Source organism: Cherax quadricarinatus, chromosome 48, assembly GCF_038502225.1.
Source record: "Cherax quadricarinatus isolate ZL_2023a chromosome 48, ASM3850222v1, whole genome shotgun sequence".
Classification (NCBI taxonomy): domain Eukaryota; kingdom Metazoa; phylum Arthropoda; class Malacostraca; order Decapoda; family Parastacidae; genus Cherax; species Cherax quadricarinatus.
Window position 1 is genome coordinate 12,770,821 of NC_091339.1, and position 21,665 is coordinate 12,792,485.

Here is a 21,665-nt window from a genome sequence, read left to right on the forward strand (position 1 = left end):
CACATGTGCAACATCTGGATATCTTTATTGTAGTAGACGTTTCGCCATCCTGTATTGATAAAGCCACTGGATGGCGAAACGTCTACTACAATAAAGATATCCAGATGTTGCACATGTGTCTTAACTTTCAAATATCTATTTGGTTGAATGGTTCAGAGAACCGACAAGGTGATAAATTATCAACTTGTCGGTTTTCTGAACCATTCATCTACATTCCTGTCCGACACAGCAACATCTTGGGATCTTAATACAGGGAATTCTTCACTGCCTAACCCTTGGGCACGACCTTCTTCCACAGTAGACAAATGTGATACCACCTACGACTGCTGCAACTGTCCTGCCTACAGTATATAAGCTACTTCTTCGCAAATATGCTGTATTCTTTTCACGACTGATGGACTGACCACATCGACTCAAGGCTGAGGGACTGATTACCTCAAACTCCTCCTGTTCCTCACTGTTCTCCTTTGTATGGACTGTGCAAAGAAAGGTATAAAATACCGACAATATGAAAGTTAAGACACATGTGCAACATCTGGATATCTTTATTGTAGTAGACGTTTCGCCATCCAGTGGCTTTATCAATACAGATTCTAGGACATAATAGGAAGACAGTAGAACTATATACAAAAGATGAGGTAATCAGTCCCTCGGCCTTGGAGTTAGTGTTCACAGCATCGTGGTGGAGGAGAGTCTGGAGCAAAGGCAAGAAGACTGGCGCTTTTTATAGGCGTCAGTGAATGGGACGGGCAGCAGACGAGGTCAGTCACTGGTAGGCGGGATTCCCCAGTGGAAGTAGGTCCTTCCCAAAGAGATGGGTTAGTTGCAGCAGCCGTGAAGAAGGTCTTGTAGATGTCCTCTGAACCAAGATTCCATGATGTTGCAGTGTCTGACAAGTTGTGCAAAGAAAGGTATAAAATACCGACAATATGAAAGTTAAGACACATGTGCAACATCTGGATATCTTTATTGTAGTAGACGTTTCGCCATCCAGTGGCTTTATCAATACAGATTCTAGGACATAATAGGAAGACAGTAGAACTATATACAAAAGATGAGGTAATCAGTCCCTCGGCCTTGGAGTTAGTGTTCACAGCATCGTGGTGGAGGAGAGTCTGGAGCAAAGGCAAGAAGACTGGCGCTTTTTATAGGCGTCAGTGAATGGGACGGGCAGCAGACGAGGTCAGTCACTGGTAGGCGGGATTCCCCAGTGGAAGTAGGTCCTTCCCAAAGAGATGGGTTAGTTGCAGCAGCCGTGAAGAAGGTCTTGTAGATGTCCTCTGAACCAAGATTCCATGATGTTGCAGTGTCTGACAAGTTGTGCAAAGAAAGGTATAAAATACCGACAATATGAAAGTTAAGACACATGTGCAACATCTGGATATCTTTATTGTAGTAGACGTTTCGCCATCCAGTGGCTTTATCAATACAGATTCTAGGACATAATAGGAAGACAGTAGAACTATATACAAAAGATGAGGTAATCAGTCCCTCGGCCTTGGAGTTAGTGTTCACAGCATCGTGGTGGAGGAGAGTCTGGAGCAAAGGCAAGAAGACTGGCGCTTTTTATAGGCGTCAGTGAATGGGACGGGCAGCAGACGAGGTCAGTCACTGGTAGGCGGGATTCCCCAGTGGAAGTAGGTCCTTCCCAAAGAGATGGGTATTGATAAAGCCACTGGATGGCGAAACGTCTACTACAATAAAGATATCCAGATGTTGCACATGTGTCTTAACTTTCATATTGTCGGTATTTTATACCTTTCTTTGCACAACTTGTCAGACACTGCAACATCATGGAATCTTGGTTCAGAGGACATCTACAAGACCTTCTTCACGGCTGCTGCAACTAACCCATCTCTTTGGGAAGGACCTACTTCCACTGGGGAATCCCGCCTACCAGTGACTGACCTCGTCTGCTGCCCGTCCCATTCACTGACGCCTATAAAAAGCGCCAGTCTTCTTGCCTTTGCTCCAGACTCTCCTCCACCACGATGCTGTGAACACTAACTCCAAGGCCGAGGGACTGATTACCTCATCTTTTGTATATAGTTCTACTGTCTTCCTATTATGTCCTAGAATCTGTATTGATAAAGCCACTGGATGGCGAAACGTCTACTACAATAAAGATATCCAGATGTTGCACATGTGTCTTAACTTTCATATTGTCGGTATTTTATACCTTTCTTTGCACAACTTGTCAGACACTGCAACATCATGGAATCTTGGTTCAGAGGACATCTACAAGACCTTCTTCACGGCTGCTGCAACTAACCCATCTCTTTGGGAAGGACCTACTTCCACTGGGGAATCCCGCCTACCAGTGACTGACCTCGTCTGCTGCCCGTCCCATTCACTGACGCCTATAAAAAGCGCCAGTCTTCTTGCCTTTGCTCCAGACTCTCCTCCACCACGATGCTGTGAACACTAACTCCAAGGCCGAGGGACTGATTACCTCATCTTTTGTATATAGTTCTACTGTCTTCCTATTATGTCCTAGAATCTGTATTGATAAAGCCACTGGATGGCGAAACGTCTACTACAATAAAGATATCCAGATGTTGCACATGTGTCTTAACTTTCATATTGTCGGTATTTTATACCTTTCTTTGCACAACTTGTCAGACACTGCAACATCATGGAATCTTGGTTCAGAGGACATCTACAAGACCTTCTTCACGGCTGCTGCAACTAACCCATCTCTTTGGGAAGGACCTACTTCCACTGGGGAATCCCGCCTACCAGTGACTGACCTCGTCTGCTGCCCGTCCCATTCACTGACGCCTATAAAAAGCGCCAGTCTTCTTGCCTTTGCTCCAGACTCTCCTCCACCACGATGCTGTGAACACTAACTCCAAGGCCGAGGGACTGATTACCTCATCTTTTGTATATAGTTCTACTGTCTTCCTATTATGTCCTAGAATCTGTATTGATAAAGCCACTGGATGGCGAAACGTCTACTACAATAAAGATATCCAGATGTTGCACATGTGTCTTAACTTTGTATGGACTGATGAAGCTACTGTGTGGCGAAACGTTTCGTCATTAAAGATACCCAAGTGTTGCACATGTGTCTAATTTATCAAATATCTATTTATTGTTATAACAGGCGCAGCACGTGTTAGACTCTCATACGCCCAGAGATCGACCTAGATACTTGCGGTTGAAAGTCAAACGCACTATTACTGAGCTAAGAGGCACGTAAAAAACATCTGGCCCGTATGGGGATCGAACCCATGACATCCGCGTTATTAGCACGGCGCTCTAACCAACTGAGCTAACAGGCCGCTGATATTGATGTTAAAAGCTTTATCTATTATACTTCACCCTTATAAACTGTAAAGAATATACAAACAAAAGCTTGTCACTGCAGCTATTCGTTTCTAACAGTAAATAAAAGCGAAAAGGAATCAAAGGGGATAACAGTGACTGAGCAGAGAGGCGAGTCTGAGCATCTGACATTCTGACTCGCTGAAGGTATGCTGGTCAGTCTGCTTTTATCTTTCTCTCACTTTCCCTCCCTTTCGCTCTTTATCTGTTTTTAAAGAAAAGACACACTCTGCAGAACAAAAGCTTTTACCAAGTTTCGCCCTGTGAAGAACTTTATCAAAACTTACATCACTTGATTAAGTTCTACAGTGTATGACAGGATGCTCCATTAAAAGTTTATTAAGCAGTGATTTTTTTTTTTTCAAAATGTTATATAAAAAAAGCTCGTTATACAATGTTTCTTTTTTTCACATTGTTCCAATAAAAGATTGTTATAAGAACATAAGAACGAAGGAACACTGCAGTAGGCCTACTGGCCCATGCGAGGCAGGTCCAAGTCTCCTACCAGCTTAAGCCAATGCACCCAACCTAGTCAGGTCAGGTCACCTTGACTTAAGGGAGGAATACGGCAACCGTCCTGGCAGCACAAGCTAATCAGGTCCAACTCACACCCACCCACCCACCCACTCATGTATTTATCCAACCTATTTTTAAAGCTACACAACGTTCTGGCCTCTATAACTGTACTTGGGAGTTTGTTCCACTCATCCACAACTCTATTACCAAACCAGTACTTTCCTGTATCCTTCCTGAATCTGAATTTTTCTAACTTAAAACCATTGCTGCGAGTCCTGTCTAGGCTAGATATTTTCAGCACACTATTTACATCCCCTTTATTTATTCCTGTCTTCCATTTATACACCTCAATCATATCCCCCCTAATTCTACGTCTTTCTAGAGAGTGAAGATTCAGGGCCCTTAGTCTATCCTCATAGGGAAGGTTTCTGATACATGGGATCAACTTTGTCATCCTCCTTTGTACATTTTCCAGAGCATTTATATCCATTCTGTAATACGGTGACCAAAACTGTGCAGCGTAATCTAAATGAGGCCTAACCAAGGATGTATAGAGTTGAAGAACAACATGAGGACTCCTATTATTTATGTGTTGTTAAGTAAGACACATGTGCAACAGTTAGGTATCTTTATTTCGAAACGTTTCGCCTACACAGTAGGCTTCTTCAGTCGAGTACAGAAAAGTTGATAGAAGCAGAAGTGACTTGAAGACGATGTAATCAGTCCATCACCCTTAAAGTTTTGAGGTGGTCAGTCCCTCAGTCTGGAGAAGAGCATTGTTCCAAAGTTTGAAACAATATTGTTCCAAAGTTTGAAACAATGCTCTTCTCCAGACTGAGGGACTGACCACCTCAAAACTTTAAGGGTGATGGACTGATTACATCGTCTTCAAGTCTCTTCTGCTTCTATCAACTTTTCTGTACTCGACTGAAGAAGCCTACTGTGTAGGCGAAACGTTTCGAAATAAAGATACCTAACTGTTGCACATGTGTCTTACTTAACAATCTGTCGGTATTTTATACCATTTTAATGTTCAATCTATTATTTATGCTTCTTGATATAAAGCCAAGGATTCCATTAGCTTTATTGCGAACACTTATGCACTGTTGTCTTGGTTTCAGATTACTGCTAACCAGAACTCCTAAATCTTTTTCGCAATCCGTAATATTAAGATCTACATTATTTAGTTTATATGTGGCATGGTTATTGTCCTGTCCAACATTTAGAACTTTACATTTGTCTATATTAAACTGCATCTGCCACCTCTCCGACCACTGCATCAGTCTACTCAAATCTTCCTGGAGTGCTCTAATGTCCTCGTCAGAATGAATTCGACGGCTTATTTTGGTGTCATCGGCAAACTTGCTGATGTCGCTCTTTATGCCCTCATCTATGTCGTTTATGTAGATTGTGAACAGCAGGGGGCCCAACACTGACCCCTGTGGAACACCGCTCGTGACGCTTTCCCACTCTGATTTCTCCCCATTTATGCAAACTCTCTGCTGCCTATTTGTCAACCATGCCTCTATCCAGGAAAAAATTTCTCCTCCTATTCCATGTGCCTTAATTTTCCTCAATAGTCTCTGATGTGGGACCCTGTCAAAAGCCTTACTGAAGTCCATGTACACAATATCATATTCATTACCATGATCTACCTCCTCAAATACCTTAGTGAAAAAAGTTAACAAATTCGTAAGGCAGGAACGCCCCTTTGTAAAACCATGCTGAGATTCGTTGATTAATTTATGCTTTTCAAGGTGACTACGAACTGCCTCGGCAATTATTGATTCCATAAATTTTCCCACTATGGAGGTTAGGCTTATTGGTCTATAGTTTGAAGCTAAGGACCTGTCACCTGCTTTGAAAATAGGTATCACATTTGCCATTTTCCACTTATCTGGCACCATGCCAGTTTGTAGTGATATGTTGAAAAGATTAGCCAAAGGTTTGCTAAGCTCCTCTTTACATTCCTTTAGAACCCTTGCATACAGTTCATCAGGGTTGTTAGGTTTTAATTTATCTATTTGCCTAAGGACCACAGTTTATTATCGTCCTGTTCCACATAATTTATCATTTCTGGAATATCTCTGGTATCCTCCTGTGTAAAAACTGAGAGGAAGTATGTGTTAAAACTTCTACACATTTCCTTATCACTGTCCGTGAGCTGACCCGAGGAACTTTTGAGTGGGCCTATCTTGTCCCTGATCTTACTTCTGTATACCTGAAAGAATCCTTTTGGGTTAGTCTTCGAATCTCTCGCAACTTCGAAGACTGATACTTCATTTCTTTGTATATAAAAAAAATAATTTTTAAAGGGGTGGATTGGTAAGCCTGTAGAAGGCGTCGGTAAGATGACCAAAAGCTCCACTGACGGATCATCATATGTCTAACATCCGCGTCATGAAACACTTGTCCTGTTTCCTGACGAATCTTAGAAAACCTTGTATCAAAAACCATTAACAAGGGTCAAGATACTCCTCTTAAAGAGACTAATACCTCGAGATGGGATTAATGGCAAACAGAGTTGAGCAGTAATGGTATACAATCAATCAATATCGAAGAAAAATGGAGTGGATATAAGAACGGAATGAAATATACAGTTTATTGAGAGGGGTTATAAGAACAACCAACAACACAGCGCATGGCGATCTTCTGTTTAACAGTTGTTTCGCCCGCCTGGGCCTTCAGTCCAATACACAGTTTCATAAAATTAAAGAATATATATTATTTAAGGAAGGTCAGGTACGGTGAGGTCAGGTGTAGTATATGTCAGGTCACTTGACGGTAGTGTTCTGTAATATCAACCTGAAACTCCAAGTAGTCATAACCGTATACTTATGACAAGTTGAATAATGAGACACATTTGGGAATGTTTACTGTGGAAACGTTTCGCTAGCCAGTGACTTCTGTCCAATACAGAGAAGAACGGTGGAAAAGGAGGAATTTGAGGTAATCCGTCCCTCAGCCTGGAGTCGATGTCATCAAGACTGATGAAGTGAAAACATCGACTCCAGGCTGATTACCTCATGCTCCTCCTCCTCTTCCACCGATCTTCTCTGTATTGGACTGTAAAAGCCACTGGCTGGTGCAACGTTTCCAAATGTTGCACAAGTGTCTCATTCTACAACCTGTCGGTTTTCTAAACCATTTTCTAATCACATTGTTATGACATATTAAGATTGATTCTAGACCACAGCGCCTGTGTAGGTCCTCCCTAATGAACAGTTTACCTTCCTCTCTTAACATATTTCCGTTACTGTTTCCATATATGCCACAATCTAATGACAATAATTATAACCATTATTTTTAAAGGGGTGGACTAGTAATCCAGCGGAAGGCCTCGGTCAGATGACTAAGACTCGCTTCAAGAAACACTTGTCCTGTTTCCTGACAAACCTTACCTAACCTGACGAAAACATTATTATTAATGCTAATTCGACATTCATGTTCATGTTCATTGGTCCTCGTTATTCGAGTATCTCGCTGTTTCCCAGACATAGATGTGGAAATAGATATATACGAATATTTAAGACACAAGTTGCAACAACTGAGTATTTTCAAAGATACCAAGGTGTTGCAAAAATGTCTTATTCATCAAAATGTCGATATTATTCTCGTGTCTGATATCTTTAACTCAACTGCCAATTCTATGGCCCATCTAACGAAGCTGACCTACCTGAAATAGCGGGCCCCGTCCTCATGTGATTACGTTTTCAACTGCCGTATCTCTCCACTTCTTCCACTGGTTCCAAAATAAACGTTCAGAACTTGTGCATCGTTATTACACAGGTGTTGCACATGTCTTATCCGCCAACTTAACATGAAATCCTTGTATGTCGAACAGCAGCGAAAGCCAGAGTATGACTGCGTAATGGGTTATCCCAACACGTAGCTCAATCACACACAATGTGCTTTAATACCGATTTAATTGCCTGGTGGAGAAACCATAATTAGCATGATTAAGTTGGGATATACATAATATATTATTAAAATACCAGACATGTAATATAATTTACGAGTCCATATGCCGTTACGGTGAACACCGAGCGAGTCAAAATCAAGTCTAAGTTATCACTTAAATGTGTAACAGGCGAGAACTGTTTTAAATTTTTAAGTCATACACGTTAAATTAGATTTATTGTTGAATTAATCCATTTGGTATGTTAGCTATTTCTTAAGTTATGTAACGAAATATAAGTAAAAAATATTCACTATTCTTGTATCCCAGTAACTCGGTGTGAGGTCAAGTCACATGGGCAACAATTTGGACATTTTGTTAGGAATTCGTTTCGCCCACTAGTATGTGAAACGTATTGATATACTTGTTGATGGCACTAACATTAAGTGATAATCCACATAAGTTCCGGGTTGTGGAAAATACTGTACATATTTTCCAGAAATTCAGTATTTATATGTAAATAGATGGCCATACTGTATTTAATAATATTTGTCATAGAAAACGGAAAGCCTGCGTCTGCGCAGACGAGACTCGCCATCTTGGTTTAGAATTTTGTACAAACGTTGGTGTAATGGGAAGAATTTTTCGTGCTCTAGAGGTTAAAATTGTGTTCACACCTCTCAAATAGGAGGCGAAATTGGTGGATGTGCATTCCTGCATAACTTGAGATATCAGACGACTGGACAAGACAGCTCCAGGAACCTCAGATAAGCTCTCTAGATTTGTGTGTAATTCTGGCCAGCATTATTTTCATAGATTTAGTTAGAGTGAGGTTTTCTGAGTATGATACACATTAATCTCCAGTCAAATTGGTGAGTGATATTAAGATATATTTTCCTTCTGTTATGTAATTGTGTATATATATAACCATTTATTATTTTTAATATACAATCCACAAATTTATATATTTACCAGTATTCCTGGTGTATGTATATTTCATTTAATTAATAGGTCCAGAGCAACTTGTGGATATGACAGTGGTAGGTATCGAAGGGGGACTTTTTTGCGACCTAGGTGTCCCAAATTCCTACTTGTCTAACTGATAAATAATAATTATCATTGTTATTTACTGTTTTGTATATAATGATACATTCAGATAAATGCAATTTTCCATATTCAATTTGCCCGTTGGTCCTTCTTGAACCGGAGGTAATTAGTGAAGTCATTAATTAGTTAATTACTTAATAATTATATGTGAAATGACAGAAGGAGGTGGATGTTAAGTTCACAAATTTACTGAATGTGTAGTGGATTATAATTATTACAATATTAATTTTGATAAGTCAAGTCTGGTTAAGTTTATATTAATTTGTATAATATTAATTTGATAAGACAATTCTGGCCAAGATTTATATCAGTGTATTTGTAATTGATAAGAAAAGTGAGTCTAAAGATTATATTGTGTATAATAATTTTGCTATGCCAAATTCTGGCAAGGATTTATTAATTTGTATAATAATTTTGATGAGCCAAGTTTGTATTAATGTACATTTAAAATTTATATTACAATTTTTTACATGTAATTGCTTAGCTCAAGTAGCTGGGATTTATTCAAAGGTAGGTTGTGTCAGTGTTATTGATTGGGTTGAATTTAATACATTGCATCATGGCTGAAAGACTCTCACATAATGTAAATTTAGCACCTTCTGGTGTAAGTGATGATTCTGTAGGCCCAATAAATATTTTGATAGGTAGTGACTATTATGCCTCTTTTGTAAAGGGTATGGTAAAGAAATGTGGTGTCACCCTTTTAAAGACTGCAGGAGGCCATGTAATGTATGGTAGGATTCCTCGTAATAATAATTCATGACTAGAGGAAACTACAAATACCATAACTGTGTGTCTTACTCATGAAGTTGTACCCCAGTATAATTCTTCCATAGAGGATGGTGTTGAGCCAGTGCATAAATTGTGGGAATCAGACAGCATTGGAATAAATGTAAATGAAGAAAGTCCAGACGATTCTTTTACTCAGGAGCAATACCTGAAAGATGTAAAATTTGAATCTTGACAATACTGGGTACGACTTCCGTGGAGATTGAACCATCCAGAATTGCCCACTAATTACAGAATGGCATATGGGCAGTTAAAGGTTCAGCTTCGCGAACTGAGTAAGACACCAGAATTGTTAACTGCCTATAATGATATAATTGCTGAACAATTAATTAATAAACTTATAGAAGAGGTACCTCCACAGGAAGCCAAAATTTATGGTCACTATTTGCCCCATCACGGAGTGAAGAAGGATTCTAAGACCACTCCATTGAGGATTGTGTTTAATTGTAGTGCCAGGAGTAATAAAAATGTACCTAGTTTAAATAACTGATGACAGGTCCGTCGTTGACGGAAAAATTAGGAGATATCTTATTAAATTTCAGAGTGAAGCACTATGCCTTTACGACTGACATAAGTAAAGCTTTCCTAAGAGTGGGTTTACAAGAGGCTGACCGGGATTGTACCCGCTTCTTATGGCCTGAGAATGCTATTGACCCACTTAGCCCTCTGAAAACCTTTCGCTTTAGGAGCGTATTATTTGGTGCTACATCCAGTCCGTTCCTACTTCAAGCGACGATAAATGCACACCTTAAACGTACGGGAAGTCCATTGAGTAAAGTAATGAGCAAACAATTTTATGTGGACAATTTCCTGGGTGTGACGTCAACTGAAGAGGAACTGTTAATGACTTATGGAGAGGCTAATAAAATAATTCAAAGTGCAATTATGCCTCTGAGGGAATGGAATAGTAATTCGTCCAAATTGAAGGACAAAATAAGTAAAGATTACCCTGGAGATGAAGTACCAAAATGTAGTAATGTATTGGGTTTAAATTGGGATACTGAGAGAGATTTGTTAATGTTAAAACCTAATAATTACACTATGCCCAATAAATTAACTAAGAGAGTTTTGCTTGCTGAAGTTTCCAAATGTTTTGATCCACTAGGTTTAGTGTCACCCCTTACTATAAGAGGGAAATTATTAATACAGGAAGCATGGAAACTTAAATGTGCTTGGGATGAAATTCTACCTGAGGAATTCATTAACAGGTGAGATGAATTAATTGGTGATTATGAGAAAATTCCAATGTTGGAGTTCCCACGCCAGGTGGCCAATCCAAATGGGAAAAATGTACTCCACATTTTTTGTGATGCTTCAAAATTGGCATATGGAGCAGTTGCTTATCTTCAATGTAATAGTGTTATTTCTCTTGTTATGTCTAAGGCTAAAGTGTCTCCAATTAAATCACGTACCTTACCTCAGTTGGAATTAACAGCCATTTATGTAGGTGTCAAATTAGCTAATTATATAAGAAATAAGTTGCAGGAGATAAATATTAGCGACACTGTAATTTTGTCTGATAATGAGGTATCCTTACAATGGATTCGTAATGGAAACAGTAAAATTGTGTACGTACAAAACAGAGTCGCTGAAATTAATCAGATGCAAGAGAAGTGTAATAGTTTGGGTCAGCATATGTTAACCTTTAATCATATACCTGGGGAGGAGAATCCAGCCGATTTCTTGTCTCGAGGTTTACCTTATGCTAAATTTGTAAATGCTGTATCATGGTTTAAAGGACCGAGTTGGTTGGTAAATAAAGCTAATTGGCCTGTACAAAAGGCGTATATTGCTCCTGTTGAAATTACTGTGACCACCGCTCCAATAGTTTGTCCTCCCTTAGCCATTGATATAAATAGGTATTCCTCTTTACCCAAACTAATCAATGTAACTAAGTTGGTGTTTAAATTTCTAAACAAGATGAATATTTCATATAAGTTTTCACATCCTCTTGAATATTGGATAAAGAGGGTACAGGAGGAAATCTATGGAAATGAGATTAAATTGATGATGGAAAGAAAAATTGTGAAAGGTTCTATAATAGAGAAATTGGGGCTGTATTTAGAGAACAATGTAATTAGGTGCAGAGGTAGGTTACAAAATGCTGAATTGGGTGATTATGCTAAACACCCTATCTTACTGCCCAAAACTCATCATCTAACAAATTTGATTGTTCTAAATGCCCATAAAAATGTAATGCATGGTGGGGTACAAGATACCTTAAATTGTATTAGGGAAACTTTCTGGATTCCACAAGGACGGCAAAGTGTAAAAAGGGTGATTAAATCTTGTGTAATATGTCGCCGTGTGGATGCCAGATCCTATATGTACCCAGGTCCTCCACCATTGCCAAAGGAGCGTGTACAATTAGTGAAACCATTTGATGTAACAGGTGTAGACTATAGTGGTCCAATAATTTTAACAGGTACGTCAAATGGTGTTCCACTGAAAGTGTATATTTGTTCACCTGTACTGCTACTAGGGCAGTTCATTTAGAAGTGGCACAGGACTTGTCTGCAGAACAGTTTATACAGCTGTTTCGAAAATTTGCAGCTAGGAGATCCTGTCCGAGGTTGATGATTTCGGATAATGCCACAAATTTTGTAGCAGGTGCTCAACACTTGATAGAATTAAATAATAGTAACGATTTTCAATCTCTGTTAACCCAGCGAGGGTGTACCTGGAAATTTATTACTCCTAGAGCCCCTTGGCAGGGAGGGCTGTACGAAAGACTGATAGGCACAGTGAAGAGGTGTCTCCGCAAAGTACTACACCGGAAGAGAATTAATTTGGAAGAATTCCGTGCAGTGTTAGTGGAGGCAGAAAATCGTATAAATAATAGGCCTCTCTCGTACATGAGTGATACACCTGATGCAGATGTATTAATACCTTCTCACCTAATATGTGGAAGGAAATTGGAAGCTGCCCCTGTCTATAGAGATAATCCGGAAGAAAGTGATGAAGATTACAATGATGCGGCAGTGTTGTGTAATAAATTTAAAATGTTAAAGTAATTGATCATTGGTCTAATGTGTGGCATAAGGAATATCTTCTTACACTACGTGAACACTTTTATGGTGCGACAGAGGCAGTAAATCGACAGACCATTCAACCAGGTGACATTGTGTTAATTGACACTGAACAACATCGAACATTGTGGCCTCTGGGCAAAGTATTGACATTGTACCCAGATGCACAAGGTGTTGTCAGGAATGTCAAAGTGTTGTGTCGTGGCCAGGAAAGTTTACGCACAATTAATAAATTGATTCCCTTGGAATTAGGTGTTCAATCAAACGTAAATGAAAATCTGAGGGAAAGTGACACGAGTGACATGGAAGATAATGCAGACCAAGTGATGCCGGAAGATGAAATCGTAGTAAGACCTACTAGGAGAACAGCCACTCAAGCCAGAACTGGCTGGAATCGTCTCCCAAAGGAAGGAGTAATTTGAATCGTTCAGCAATGAACTCCGGCTGGCCGCAGTGTGGAAAATACTGCATGTATTATCCAGAAATTCAGTATTTATATGTAAATAGATGGTCATACTGTATTTAATAATATTTATGTCATAGAAAACGGAAAGCCTGCGTCTGCGCAGACGAGACTCGCCATCTTGGTTTTAAATTTTGTACAAACTTTGGTGTAATGGGAAGAATTTTTCGTGCTCTAGAGGTTAAAATTGTGTTCACACCTCTCAAATAGGAGGCGAAATTGGTGGATGTGCATTTCTGCATAACTTGAGATATCAGACGACTGGACAAGACAGCTACAGGAACCTCAGATAAGCTCTCTAGATTTGTGTGTTATTCTGGCCAGCATTATTTTCATAGATTTAGTTAGAGTGAGGTTTTCTGAGTATGATACACATTAATCTCCAGTCAAATTGGTGAGTGATATTAAGATATATTTTCCTTCTGTTATGTAATTGTATATATATATATATATATATATATATATATATATATATATATATATATATATATATATATATATAAATATTTATTATTTTTAATATACAGTCCACAATTTTATATATTTACCAGTATTCCCGGTATATGTACATTTCATTTAATTAATAGGTCCAGAGCAACTTGTGGATATGACAGTGGTAGGTATCGAAGGGGAACATTTTTGCGACCTAGGTGTCCCAAATTCCTACTTGTCTAACTGATAAATAATAATTATCATTGTTATTTACTGTAATGTATATAATGATACATACAGATAAATGCAATTTTCCACACGGGTTTTCCATTGAACACAAAAAGTTTTCTCACATACGAAAATCATAATTAAACTTTGTGTAAGTTCTTAAATTCTCAGCTACTTTCCTGTTCTCTTAAAACTATTTGCAGTAATTGCTAATTGCATAGTACAGCAGTTTCAAAGCCTATCTGCAGGCGTGTTCTCTCTGTATTTCACATCAGCTTGATTCTTCCGTTGTTTGCTCCCACATCTTCCTGCAAGCTCCATCTTCCGTTTGTTTTCTAAGTATGTCGACTTCTTGCGTATACTTTTAAATCTGTATATCTATAAGTGTGGTTGCTGTCCCTTGCACATTGTTTCGTCAACGCTTTGTTGGGTTTTACTAAGTGACATTTTACGATTAGAAGACATATTAAAGAGAAATTACCTACTTTGACGGGGTACAAGGAAATGCTTAGCATCACACGAGTTGAAGGTTCATCCCATTATTGTCCAGGGTAGAGAAAATTGGATTTATAACGGAAATGGGATTCCGTTGCCGGCTGTCATTCCGCTTGGTGAGATGTTGATGAGATCAGGGTGACCGTGTTCAAGTGACTGCTCTCATCTCTGTCTCCCTCCCTCCCACTCTCTCTCTCTCCCTTTCTCTCTTTCTATCTAACTATCCCTTCATCTTAATCTTCCAATTGCTATCTTCCATCTCTCGTCTGATTTAAGTAAGCATTTGGGAAATATTGTCCACATTCTTGCACTGAATTTTTTTTTTTTTTTTTTTTTTTTGGGGGGGGGGGTTTAGCAAGCTGAAAGGGAAGGTCCTGGGGTAGGACAGAGCAGCGAAAAAGATATTGTGGGTAGACAAAAATGAGAGGCGTAAGAAAGGTTAATTAAGTAGCCTGACCACTTTACTTTGGTGTGTATTAAAGACAGTTGTTTTTGTTCACACTGTGACGCAATCTCTAGGCTTTCAGTAACGATTTACGTGGAAGGGAACAAATTAATTAGAACCCTTAATGTAAGGTAAACACATAATATTTCTTTGAATTCCACAACCTTAGGTCAATCTAAATCAAGTGTTAGTTCCAAAGAGGAGTATCATCACTGTTAACATGAATGAATCAATGACACAGAAACTGTATAAGCGCTCCGTTCATTTAGCAACGTTTCGCCCTCTAAAGAGATTTGTGGAGTGCATAGAATGACACGCAAACACTTTTTTTAAGCTTGTCAAATACATAGAATACAACATGGAATACAACATAGAATTACCAGCCCATCCTTTTGACCCCCATAAAAATCTGTGTACAGTCTTTACTTACGATTTACATCAAATTTGTAGGTTAGGTTAGGCTGCCCATTGTCCAGAAAATATAACCAACTGTAACATACCACAACGGAAAAAAAAATATAAATGTAAAGTCGATAAGACGTTCTGCCTTTCTAACAGACAAAGGCAGGCACTAAGTGCGAAGAAATACTTGTTAAGTTTTCACTGTGTAAGTTACTGTATCAGTCACCCATTTCACTGCCTTTACTAGAGAGTAATGGCGTCTGTGATGACACTGACACACACACACACACACACACACACAGATTGGACACAGTAACAAGGGGACACAGTTGGAAGCTGAAGACACAGATGAATCACAGGGATGTTAGGAAGTATTTCTTCAGCCACAGAGTAGTCAGTAAGTGGAATAGTTTGGGAAGCGATGTAGTGGAGGCAGGATCCATACATAGCTTTAAGCAGAGGTATGATAAAGCTCACGGCTCAGGGAGAGTGACCTAGTAGCGATCAGTGAAGAGGCGGGGCCAGGAGCTCGGACTCGACCCCCGCAACCTCAACTAGGTGAGTACAACTAGGTGAGTACACACTCACTCACTCACTCACTCACCCTACCTACCTACGTATTCTATGTACTTGTCAGGCACATAAAATAACATACAAACATCTGTTGTTAAATGTACCTGGCATTGTCCCACAGTAGGCAAAACCTCGTTATATAAAATGTTAGCTGTGTCTCACAATTTGTGAGTTTTCACCGTCCAGCGGCTGTAGTCACGAACGATAGTTACTGTTGGCTGGTCTAATGAGATTTAATCCAAGGCAGACAACATACCTCCAGTTCCTTTAATCAAAAGCCTTTCACCAGCATCAACTTACTTCCCGTGAACTGTGCAGTGGAAATTATGGTGTGACTTACGTCCTCACCACACCGCTGACATGCCGTTCATGTAGAAAAAAAGGACACAGAATGCTACACTTCTTCAGGACATATTACAGAACGGGTGAGACTTGAACTCATGGCAAGTGAGTCTTAAAACTCACAAGCCAGTACGTTAACCACTCGAGGGGTTAACGCACTGGCCAGTAAGTTTTATGACTAATTTGAGGGGTTTCAAACCCCACCCGTTCCTTGATTTGTTTGCAATCGTGTTATGATTTCGTAAGTCATGATGGCGACTTTAGGATAAGTTAAATGGAAACTTTTCGGTCCCGGACCCTTGGTACCAGGACCGAAAAGTTTCCATTAAAAGTTTAAGGCATTTTTTCCCCATTCTTGTTCTTATCTATTTGCTTTTAAATTCAGACTTACATCTGCTTTGTAAGCCTAAAATTCTACTTTAAACGTAGTTAACATGACTCCTAATTTTTTTTTAACGTATTGTGTTTTATGAAGTAGTGAATTCGTATGCATAATTACCAACTCCATAAACCAAATGGATTAACTGCATTACTAGGAAGCGTGTAAATTCTGACGCAAGATCCGAAAAAACACATTAAACGTTTTGCACAGGGAGCGTAACTGCCATCTACCGAAGCGTTGCATAAACGCACTGATATATGCGTCCGTAATGCGTTTGATACGCTCAGAGCAGCGTGAAGATAACGCAATAAGTGAATGGGGGCGGTAGGTGGAGAGGGTGGCTAACGCAATTGCTTGGCTCTCAATTCACTGTTGCATACTGACGTATTGCCTGCGCTACGCACTCCTGCGCGCTGCCTTGTTTGAGTTGACCGATTCAGCTAGTCCGTAAATCAGTTGTTAGTCGGTCTGTTAGCCGGTCTTTGAGTCAGTTGGTAAGTCAGTAAATCGGTCGTCTGTCTGTCACTCTGTCAACAAGTCAGCTAATGAATCAGCCAATAAATTGGTGTGTTTGCAAATAATTTAGATTAGTGCAAATCATTTATTTCACCATAAATATAAAAAAAAATGCAATAATGTCTGCTTGTGCTGTTATTCTCTCTGAGGTAGCTAGGAATAAACGAACAGACTTTTTCATGTTTTGCTCTCTCTGTCTGTCTGTCTCTCTCTCTCTCTCTCTCTCTCTCTCTCTCTCTCTCTCTCTCTCTCTCTCTCTCTCTCTCTCTCTCTCTCTCTCTCTCTCTCTCTCTCTCTCTCTCTCCCTCCCCCCCTTTCTTCCTCTTTCGAAGAAAAGTGAGAATAATTGCTTAGACCAATCATTTTTATATATAGATGAGTCTCACAGGCCAAGAGCTGTTATCCTACCTTTGCTCATGTCAAAGCCCATTTCTGGGGTATACCTAGAAAGGGCTTCGTAGGTCAGTACCCCCGCGGCCCGGACCGTGACCAGGCCAAACATAGTTTTGTTCTACCACTCCCTCGGATGCTTCCCACAATAGCCGACTAATAACTAGGTATCTACCTAGTGTTAGGTGAACAAGGGTAGCAGGTTTAAGGAAACATACCCAACGTTTCTGCCTATGCCAGAGATCGAGCCAAGGACCCCTCAGTATGTGAGCTGCGTGCGCTGCCAACCGGGCCACAGGATACACACACACACACACATTATATATATATATATATATATATATATATATATATATATATATATATATATATGTGTGTGTGTGTGTGTGTGTATCCTGTGGCCCGGTTGGCAGCGCACGCAGCTCACATATATATATATATATATATATATATATATATATATATATATATATATATATATATATATATATATATATATATATATATATATATATATAAAAGCATTCTAGAAAAGAGTAGTTTGCGTCATATGTTTTATGCTCTACTTCAGTAAATATTCAACGTGTTCACCGTTAGCAACAAGTTACTTTTCCCTGCGGTGAACAAACTCTTGTCTGCGTTGAGCAACAGAGCAACAAACTTGTTCAAATGTTTTTGCTGATAGAGCTGCACAGGCTTTCAATTTTATGCCTAAGTTCTTGCGCGTGATTTTCTACTCTATATTCTTCTGGGTAATAACATGCAGCTTTAATTAAATTTTGCTTTCATTATTATGTTTGTTATGGGTATGTATTCAAGCTTGTTTTTTTTTAGAGACTCCTTGATATTATTCCTTTTCATGTTGTCAGATATATAGTGCTGAATCCCTCTCATCTCTTTCATCTCGTGTGTTTCCAACGAAACACCGAAATGTGTTGACATCTCTGTCGCGATTAAAACGCCAACGCAAATACCTTGTGACTGCGCAGATCAAATTCCCACAAGTTGAAGGCGTTCGGACTGGCATCTCTTGTTGACCTGCTGAACTTTGACGAGGATCATGTTGCTCTCAGCCTGCCTCTCTGGGCCATCCTTGACTTGAAGTTGGTAGCGAGATTCGTCGCAACCTCTCTTTGATCTCCCTTCGTCTTCTCATTCACACAACTTCCCTTCACTCTCACTCTGAAGACGTTCGTTCATGCATATATTTCTCCTCGGCTCTCAATCTCTCTCTGACTTTGCGTCTGCTCGCTCCGAGTATTTGGGCGACTCTTGCGACAATGAATTCCCTTCTATTATGGCGTCGTAACTGTAAATAAAACAAATGTGCCACCTTATACAAAGAATTTAGCTTTCTTGTCATGCGTTTATTAAATTATATGTAGCAGTCCCTTTACTTCGTGGGAACTCTCTTCGTTTTTCTATTCCTCCTCGTTCTCCTTTTCCTCGTTCTTCTCTTCCTCCCCATTCTCCTCCTCCTCCTCCTCCTCCTCCTCCTCGCCCTCCTCCTACACAGGTGCTGATATCAGAGCCTCACAACAGCTGATCTGAACACTGCCAGGGTGCTTGACGCGGTCAAGTACCAGTGTAACACGCCACTCACACACAATTGCGTGTTATGAAGACTGACGGTGGCTTTGTCCGAAACTGAGCGGAAACTACACACTTCCGTCAGCTTCCTACGTTGTGCGACCATGTAAGTCTTTTAAGCTTACATGCTCTTTCTCTCTCTTCATACACACACACATACACACACACACACACGTGTGTGTGTGTGTGTGTGTGTGTGTGTACACGCACACGCTCGTACACATACACGCACGAGCACGTGCTTGCGTTCGCTTACGACATAAAGGAACTAACTGACAAAATTTCCCTAAAAACGAACAGTGTATATTTCGGCATCACACAGAGACCCTCGTCAGTGCGAGGCATGAATGTATAGTAGAGTACTCATTTAAATTGTTTTTGCCTCCGCGAGCTCCGTGTGTTCCAGTGACCAGTGTTTGTTGCACTGATCATTGCAACACACTGAACCGTTACGATGTAACACTTGACATATTTTTTAATAGAGAACTTTCGAAAAAAAAATATTACGAAATGCGATAAATCTGAAAAATTTAGCGATGTAAGTTTTTTTGGCCTTAAACTTAAGTCTTCTGTTCGTTTAAATTTATTTTCAATAAAATTTGTAAAACATCTTTGATACGTGAAACTCTCGAGTTTCGTTTTCTTTCGATTCTCAATAATCTTTCCGCGACTTTATGAAGCGCTAACAGAGCCAAGAGTCGTCCCAATAAAAGCTTGTTTTTCATCGTGTATATTTTCAGTTTAAAAAATCCTTACGTACAGCGTAAACAATTTAGCAAAGCAAGAGTTAAATACCTAAAATAAGAGTGAAGTCACTTCGAGAGTGGATAATAGGTGATCCTGATCTCTTTCAAGCTGTCATTTTTGACAAATTTAAGCTTAATATCCTTAACTGAAAGGCCCACTGGGGTTTAGCGTTAAATAATAATTAAAATAGAAATAATAATTAAAATGATTATAATTAAATATCCACTGGCAAAAGAAAAAGAAAATTCTATTACGGGCTCATTAATTGCAGATTGACCGATTATAAACACAAATTGAAATTATGAAAGAACCTGGACAAGTTGGATGACAAAAGGAAATTCTGTGGTGAAGTGATGTATGAAGAGATTAATTAGAACAGATGCATAAAATAACCCTTAATGTTGCATTTCAAAGAAAAATATTTTGAATTTGCTTCGCGAATGTTAGATTAGACGCGGGACCTCCCAGCAGCCGAGAGGGTAAACTCACTGCAGATAGGTAATTGCCACTTGCGGCCTCTCGCCTTTGACTTGTGGACACGCGGGGAACACACACCTCCTTTGACATGTAATTAGTTGGTGAGTGATGGTGATCACCTGACGGTCAGCTGGACCAGTTTCGCTATTAATTAGCTGGTTTGAAACGACTTCAGTACAACCACTGTACTGAATATTCCAATTCTTGCTGGTACACTAATTAGTCTGGCTTTAATTATTATATATAACATGAATGGATTCGCCAACAATAGGGTATATATATATATATATATATATATATATATATATATATATATATATATATATATATATATGTCGTGCCGAATAGGCAGAATTTGCGATCCTGGCTTAAATAGCAACGCTCATTTTGCCATATAGGACAAGTGAAAATTTGTGTATGCAATAATTTCGCCAAAATCATTCTGAACCTAACGAAAAAAATATATTTCACTGTATTTATTGAGTATTAAATTATTGTAAACAAATCTAAAATATATTTAGTTGGGTTAGGCTAAAATAAATTGTTCTTGTTATAATAAGGTTAGGTAAGTTTTCTAAGTTCCTTTTGGTGCAAAATTATAATTTTTTACAGCAACATTAATGAAAAAAATATATCTTCAAACGTATAAGAGAACATTTTAGAAAGGACTTAATTTTAAATGAGTTCTTGCTAATTGGCCAGTTTTACATATTCGGCACGACATATATATATATATATATATATATATATATGTCGTGCCGAATAGGCAGAACTTGCGATCTTGGGTTAAATAGCAACGCTCATCTTGCCAAATAGGACAAGTGAAAATTTGTGTATGCAATAATTTCGCCAAAATCATTCTGAACCTAACGAAAAAAAATATTTGATTGTGTTTGTTTAGTATTAAATTATTGTAAACGTATTTAAAATATATTTAGTTGGGTTAAGCTAAAATAAATTGCTCTTGTTATAATAAGGTTAGGTAAGTTTTCTAAGATTGATTGGTGCAAAATTAAAATTTTTTACATTAACATTAATGAAAAAAATATATCTTTAAACCTTTAAGAGAAAATTTCAGAAAGGACAATTTTAAATGAGTTCTTGCTAATTGACCCCTTTTGCATATTCGGCACGATATATATATATACAATTATTGTAACCACGAGCGAGTGGTATTTAATCAGTTACAACACTTCGACTATCCGGGGGATCGAACCCGTGTTGTTTTAGTCCTCCTCATGGTAGGCTAAAACAACACGGGTTCGATCCTCCGGCTAGTCGCAGTGTTGTTAAATCCACATGCAGGTGAAAAAAAAGACGAAAAATATTATCTATTTCGGTCTACGGCTGAAACCATCTTCAGCAAGCGTTTGGATACTGTTAGATATTTCATTAGGAAAAACGTTTACTTGACCCTTTTTCAGTGTAAGACCCGTTCAGTGTCTTCGGCATTGTGACGGGCGCAACAAGACGATGTCTCTACGAACGCATGAATGTGGGGGTAACCGATGCGTAAT

At 39.1% G+C, this 21,665-nt stretch overlaps 1 non-coding gene across 1 annotated transcript; it reads right to left on the minus strand.

The window, feature by feature from the left end:
- Nucleotides 1–3,210: 3,210 nt before the first annotated feature.
- Nucleotides 3,211–3,284, minus strand: TRNAI-AAU (transfer RNA isoleucine (anticodon AAU)). The gene has a single exon. It is a non-coding gene; the product is annotated as a tRNA-Ile (tRNA).
- Between the last annotated feature and the right edge of the window lie 18,381 nt (nt 3,285–21,665).